At 48.5% G+C, this 7,293-nt stretch overlaps 1 protein-coding gene across 5 annotated transcripts in view; it reads right to left on the minus strand.

The window, feature by feature from the left end:
* FBXO25 (F-box protein 25) overlaps positions 1-7,068 on the minus strand; it is a 45,627-nt gene extending 38,559 nt beyond the window's left edge. Inside the window, exon 1 of one of the 5 annotated variants that reach the window (XM_058659823.1) lies at positions 6,802-7,068. The gene's annotated coding sequence lies outside the window, so the exon portion shown is untranslated. The other 4 variants (XM_058659825.1, XM_004590886.2, XM_004590887.2 and 1 more) reach the window with 4 other exon arrangements.
* Between the last annotated feature and the right edge of the window lie 225 nt (positions 7,069-7,293).

A 7,293-nucleotide genomic window follows, 5' to 3' on the forward strand; every position in this document is an offset into this window, starting at 1 on the left:
AACTCACTGTTGTCCCCTACAGTCTTAAAACTTTTTCCACACTATACAAAATGGCACCTGATGTGCCACTACCAGAGTTCTTGATCTGCTTGCTGTCAGGTCTGAGTGCTACTTGGACCTGTCTTGGGTGGAACCTGTAGAATGCCATATTACTGCATTTCGCTGAGCCAGAAATGAATTCACTCCCAGTTCAGTGCATGCTCAATCCTTTCCCTAGCTTTTGCCTCCTTAAACAAAACTGTGCCCGATTCAGCTCTATGGGCAGACTGGGCTGTGAAATTCACCCTGTTCTCGCACAGCCCATCTGGGATCTGCCACTCTGTCTCTGCTCCTAGTCAAATCAAACAGACCAACAGAATGGGCAGTTCTTTGCCTGGGTTCACCTCCAGAGCTCCTGGTAAACATCCCTTCCCACCTGTTGCTGGTGGAGTTCTGGTTGCTCATGCAATTCAGATCACCATTTGCTGAATGCTGCTGGGGTATCAGTAACTGCAACAGCACACCGTCTTGTCCACTGCTTTCCTCTGCTGTTAGGAGTACCTCCGGGTACTCCTCTGCTGTTGTTCTGTCTTCTCCTATTTCCTGGAACGTACCCTCTCTGCTTCATACTGGTTAATATTTCTCCATCTGTTTAAACGTGTCCTTACCCTATTCCGCCATCTAGATTCTCCAGAACAGTTGTCCATGGATCTTAAACACTAAAATCATTACTCAATATTTGAATGTCTGCTTACCAGTCAGCCTCCCTCATTATTAGTGATAAAATCATGCCAACAATGTGACACCACAATTATCCTAAAATGATGAGTACATCTGAACTGTCTTTAAGAAGCTCACATAAATATCATGAAAAAATTGTACACAGATTTCAACATTTTTGCCCCAAAATCAACATCTTTAATTCTATTTCTCACAAACTTTTGAAGTGTCCTAATTCAAGTCAACTTACCAGCCTAATCAATATCATCTGTTGTCACCAGAGGTGATACCCAAACTCAGATCTGAAGAGTATTCAGGGGCTCTGGACATGGTTGAGCCTACAGAATAGTAGAGGGCTCTGGACATGATAACCCTACAAAACAGCTAGGGATTCGGGCGTGGTGAGCCTACAGAGCAGCCATGGCTCTAGGCATAGGCATAGCACTCCTAAAGAGCAGCCAGGAGTCTGGCAGAGGTGAGCCTACAGAACATTACCACAAGCAGAGTCTAACCCTGTGGCCTAGAGTTATGTGCAACATAGCATGAGGTGGATTTCTGGTCAGCAACTCTCAACAGTTTAATCTGGGAGAAGTTGGACTAGACCAGCAGAGGCGACAGAGTGGCTAGAAGCCAGAAGTGAGAGCTCATTAAAGGCCAGGTAAGTCAGAAGGATGGAACTTGCATAGGCAAGCAACCTGATCAGACCTGAGGTTTACAAAGCCCTGGGGATTAAGCTGTAGGGAGTGGCTAGAGTGGATGACACCAGAAGGAAAAAGGACAGAATGCAAGGTACTGCAGACTGCCTTTGCCAGCAAGCACAGTGAGTCAGGGAATGTCTAGACAGAGTCAAACAGCCCTTGAGAAGCTGAGAGGAGAAATCATATGCCCAGAGCTGGGTTTTCAGCACCTGACTCTGAGATGAGCAGCACATGGATCTGAGGCCTTTGCCAGGAGAGGGACGTGCCTGCTGGGTTTGACGGCCTGGATTCCAGGTGTGGGGACTAATTTTTAAAATGACAAAAAATACAATTACTTCACAAATTGTATGATTTGATTAGAGCAAAATCTACCCTGAGTTCTGTCCACGGACTGGAATTCCCTTCCTCCTTGCCCAGTGGGCAAGAGGAGGAGATTAAAATCAGTCTTGGAAGTTTCTAAAACACAGAAGTGCTTAGCCCCACCTCACACAAACTAAATATAAGTATATTGGGTGAAGACCAGGCTAAGCATTTCTGAAGGGACCACTGGGGACCCTCACGTAGAGAGGAGGATGCACTTCAAATGTTCACACTGTACACTCAGCTGTCACGTCCCCAGAGTCCACACCAGTTGTCCCTGTCACCACTGTTTCCACGGTGACAGAGTCGTAGGCATCTGGTGCTTTTGTCTGTTTCCCTCCAGGTCAGTGCAAGGTGAACATAGAGCTCACCCAGCACACAGTGAATGAATGTACACACCAACCCTACTGGACAACAGAGAAACACAGGAGAGCAACCAAAGCCACAGGAACACTATCATGGGTGTGGAGTGGAGCCCTGAGAATTCCAGCATTTAGGGGACAAGAGGATGAAGACAAGTCAAGAAGGAAACCTGAAAAGGAAGAGCTAGACAGATAAGTAGAAAACAGAAAGCCTTTTAAGCATTTTAAGAGGAAACAATGAAGCAGCTTTGGGTTGGAAAACCACATTGAATTCAGCCCCAGGAGGCAGCCAAGAGGACTCAAGCAGGGAGCGGTGTCATCTCAAGTCCTGAGCAGAGATGGAGGGCCTTAGGATGGCACCTGCTCACACTACAGAGAGCCTAGGAGAGATGAAGGGTTCCAAACACCACCTTCTGATTTTATTTAGTACAATTAGGAAAGTGGACACTTACATTATTTTAGAAGAGAAAAAAAGAGTTAGGCAGGACATTACACAAAATTCAAACATATGAGTGGGCGAGCCACAAAGGCCTGTCCCTGAAAGGGTGCATGAAACATACATGAAGTCAGTTTTCTTTAGAGCCAAAGGATCTCCCTGATGGTGAAAACATGTCTCTCCCAGCTACAGACCAATGCACTGACATTGTTGCTTCACCAGAGGCTTTAAAGACAGTCCTTACCTTCCTGTACTAAGTTGCGGACCTCTTCCACGCCTGCCTCACAGCCATCGACCTTCTACACTTAGCGGTCTCGAGTTAGCTCTGTTTGCCTCCAACATGCACCTGATCTTCCAGCACGCCAGACGCAAGACAAGAACACTGCCACAAAAAAGGGCAGTGATGGGGAAGATGTGCCCAACTTTCAAACACAATAGCAAAAAATGGCTGCTAGGACCCTCTCTAAAGTATTTCTCACTAGATAATAAAACTGTGGGATCAAAAATTCCTTTTCAAAAAAAAAAAAAAAAGATAACCTTTAAAAATTCCTGCTCTCAATAACATAAAAACAAAAAGCAGCAAAACACACACAGGTAATATAATTGACATCTGTGATAAAGCAAAGTACAACTCTATACACGGGTAATATGATTAACATACTATAATAAAACAAAGTACAACACACATTCCATATACGGGTAAATATGACTAACATCTGTGATAAAACAAGGTGCAGCACGCATGAACACACTTACAAGTGACCTCTGAACACAAGTATTTAATGAGTAATAAAAAGAAAAACTAAAATCAAGAGACAAACAGCCCTTCAGTTAGGAAGGCTCTGAGGAGAAAGTAAGGTATGTGTGTAGCCCTTAACACACAGACTTCAAAAGAATGGAATGGCTGGCCATCCCAAGAGTGGGGCCATAGAAGGACAGAGCTGGAAGGTGGCTGACCCAGAGCGGAGGCTGAAAAGTAGTGATATCAGGAGGAGCCAGTGCACACCCCAACGAAGGTGAGGGAAGCCAGACCCCAGGCCGCAGCACTACAGCTGACTTCAATCTCAGATTAAAATCTCAAAACATCCAGCAATGAAGAGACATAGCAGTGTTTTGCTAGGACTGACGATTTTCCAGAGCCTGTTTCAGGTCAGACTCAAGACTGGAGATGAGAACAAAACCTAGCCAGGCAGCAAGACAGCCCCTGTAGACAAAGCTGTACATTTGACTATATCTGACAATCACATGAGGAGCTGCCCAAACTACAGATACTGGAACTCACTTTGCCTTCAAGGACTCAGGGGTCTGAACCTGTTAGCTGCAGAGTGCTCACTGCTGAAGGACTGGACAATGGCACTACCCCAGGGGCCTGGAGGCGCAGAGCAGTCCAAATTCAGGGTTGTGCAGAGGGAATGTTCCAGCCAACAGAGCCAGTAACGTGGACACGGCGAGGATCTGGGGATGAGGCACCGACAGGAGACCAGAGATGGTGGAAATCTCTCCGAAGCCTCTCTTTCTTGCCCTTTCACCTCTCCTTGTTTACTCTCTCCCCTACACCCTCATTAGCAAGAATATTGGGTACAGCTGGGTCCAATTAGACCAGGTGGTTTTAGCCCCAAGCCCATTCCCTGTAGTGCTCAGTTTAACAGGTGCTAATCAACTCCTTAGCCCACAACAAGGGAAGATAGTGCTTCAGTGCCTGCAGGGCACATCCCAGTCTAAGGTGTCATCTATGCCATTCACAGACTACACACAGACTCCAAGGATTTACTCAGAAATAGTGGTAGGGGAAAAAAAAAAAAACTTGTCACCTACAAGGCCCATGTCTCAAGTATTCAAAATTACTCCCAATACAAAGCATGATTTTGTAAGTCAGAAAATGTTTGAATGAATGGGAATGCATTCAGCTGTTCAACTCGAAGGCATCAATTATTAGGGCTTTATAAATATATTCAAATTACTTCTGTTTTGAGTATTTGCAATCTTAAAATAAGAACTATTATCACTCCTAGGTGTGGGATTTGGCACAACTGTTAAAATGTCCAATTCCAACCTCACAGGGTTGGGTCTGAGCTCCACCTCTGTTCCCGATGGTTTAAGCCCTTGGGTACCTGCCACCCACCTACGATATGTGGACTGAAGTCCCACCTCATGGCTGTAGCCTAGCCCAGTCCCAGCTCTTGTGGGTAAGTGGGGCATCAATCTCTGTCTGTCTCCCTTGCACATAAATAAATATAAATTATTTCTTAAAATTCTGAAAAGCAAAAGCAAAGAGCACCTACTACACTGTGATGCCCCTCATACAGGCTACAGTTTTTAAACACATTGTACATCAATGCCGGTAGGCAAGTCCTTGGGCTGAACAATTTAAGTCTTTCTTGACTCTGTCCTATATGACACTTGCAAATGGTATGTGTGCCAGGACCTGCAGGAGAACAGCCTTCATCAAGCTGTGTGCTGCAGGAACCCAGGAGGAATAAACTAACCAAGGAGCGTCTGTCCATTGTGGACAAAATTCTTCTTAGCTAACTGGAATAAACAAGGTCCAACACCAGGAAGAACTCAGGATGAGCTGGGAGTGACTCCCAACAGCCCACTCTCCCCAGTTTTCACTCCCCCGTAAAGCAGGAAATGTGAATTACTCTTGTTCTTCAGGATTAATTCTTCGCTTCCCCGGTGAGAACAAGGAACTAAGAGAATCCCTGAAGTAATCACCAGGAACAGCCTGCCCCGGATTCCCCATCACAGCAGGTGTCATACAGTGACAAGGTTGGGGTGTTTGCTAACATAACTTACAGTAGGACCTAATACACAGAGAGGGTTCTACACACAAAACCTGACAGGAGACAGACACTTCAAAAGGGTAATATGTGTTTTTACTATTTGCTTTCAAGCAAGATGGAAAGTAAATGAGAGAGCCAACATTTACAATAGTTAACTTGATCTTCACAAACCATAAAAGCTGTGAGCAAAAAGCAAGTGCTAGGGCCACACATTAAAAAAAAAAAAAAAAAAAAAAGGATGTCAGGATGAACACCAAGGCCATTTCACACTCAGAAAACAACAGTTGGCAAAAGGATTTATTTTCCCTTTTGTATTTTTTATTGCAAATGTTTACAAAAATAATCTGCATTGTTTTCAGGGAAGAAAAAATGGCATTCACTTGATAAATATCTGATTCTGCTTTCTTCATCTGCTTTCCTAATACTATTACCAGAAAACTTGGGGTCAAATATGAATAGCACTGTGCAGTGGGCACTGATTGGATCCAGAAAGAACATAAAAACCAGCAAAGCTGTGGCTGGGAACAGAAATGGGGTTCACACCCAGAAAGCCTGAGACAATCATGGCTTCTTCTCAGACAGGGCATATGGGACTGGGGTTGGGATGTGGCAGGGGAAGGCCAGCCTGAGAGAGCAGGGGGTCAGACAGGAGGTACCCCTAACCAGGACTTGATTGGAACACAGCAGGGGAAGGCCAGGTAGGCCTTCCTTGGGTGTCCCCAAGGAAAAGCATACACAATGTGCCCCAAGAACCGGAGGGGGAGGCAAGGACCAAGAAGCAGCCCAGACTGTGGCCAGCCAGTGGAAAAGGGGCTGTGCCAAGGCAGATGGGCAAGGGGAGCTAGATGCATGGATGGCATAGGAACTGATCAGGGCCAAACAGGCTGGTGCATGGGATGGCTAGGAGCAGCTTCTATAAAGCAGATGCAGCCCCGTTCACCAACCCATCACCTTTCCTCACCTGGACCCTCACCCCATTCCCCACCAGGACACTCACAAACTACCTTCACACCTCGTCACCACCTGGACCCTCACGTCTTGTTCCCACCAGACCTTCACACCCCTTCCCCACCAGGACCCTCAGACCTCATCCACCTGCACGCCCCATCCCCACCTGGACCCTCAGGCCTCGTCCACCTGCATGCCCCTTCCACACCTGGACCATCAGCTCCTTCCCCATCTGGGCCCTCACAGCCATACACACCTGGACCCTCACGTCCATCCCCACCTGGACACTCACTCTCCATCCCCACCTGGACACTCACTGTCTTTCCCCCTCCCCCGGACCCTCATGCCCATCCCCACCTGGACCCTCACGGCCCTGTACTTACCTGGACCCTCACAGCCTCGTCAGCACCCGGATCGTCTACGGTAGTCCTCACCCCGCAAGGTCGCGGCCCAGTCCAGGCCCGTCCACACCCAGTCCACCCGGGTCCACCCCACGCCCGCTTCTCAGTCCGCACCTGGAGCTGACGCTGCAGCCGCGTTCAGGATTATTGCCGGAAGTCACCCGCCGCGTCCCGGCGTGCGGAAGCCCCGCCCCCAGCCGCTGACTGGTCTCGCGGCTCCGCGTGGCCTTGTTGCTACCCGTTCCCTAAGGCCCAGTGCGCGCGTGCGCAGTGGGTTTGGCCGACGCCTGCCGAGGTCGGGGTTACCCTTAGAGCTGGAGGAGCGGCAGCTCGGGCGTTCTGCTGCCCTCCTGCTCCCGGGGAACGGAGGCCGCTTCTGGGAGCTTGGCCACGAGGAGCTGGGCTTCCGGGGGCGGGGCCGTCGAGGGGCGGGGCGCAGGGGCGGAGCCGCGGTCCCGGGGGCCCGGCTGTGTGGAGCGGCGTGTGGAAGGGGTGCGTGGGGTCGTTGCAGTGTTCGACTCGGACAGTGTGCTGGAAACGTTTCTGGAAGTCTCCGACACTGACGTCTAGGTTGCACCACGGAGTTGGGGGTCGTACGCTCGGCCC

The sequence above is a fragment of the Ochotona princeps genome, unplaced genomic scaffold, assembly GCF_030435755.1.
Source record: "Ochotona princeps isolate mOchPri1 unplaced genomic scaffold, mOchPri1.hap1 HAP1_SCAFFOLD_116, whole genome shotgun sequence".
In the NCBI taxonomy this organism is placed as follows: Eukaryota; Metazoa; Chordata; class Mammalia; order Lagomorpha; family Ochotonidae; genus Ochotona; species Ochotona princeps.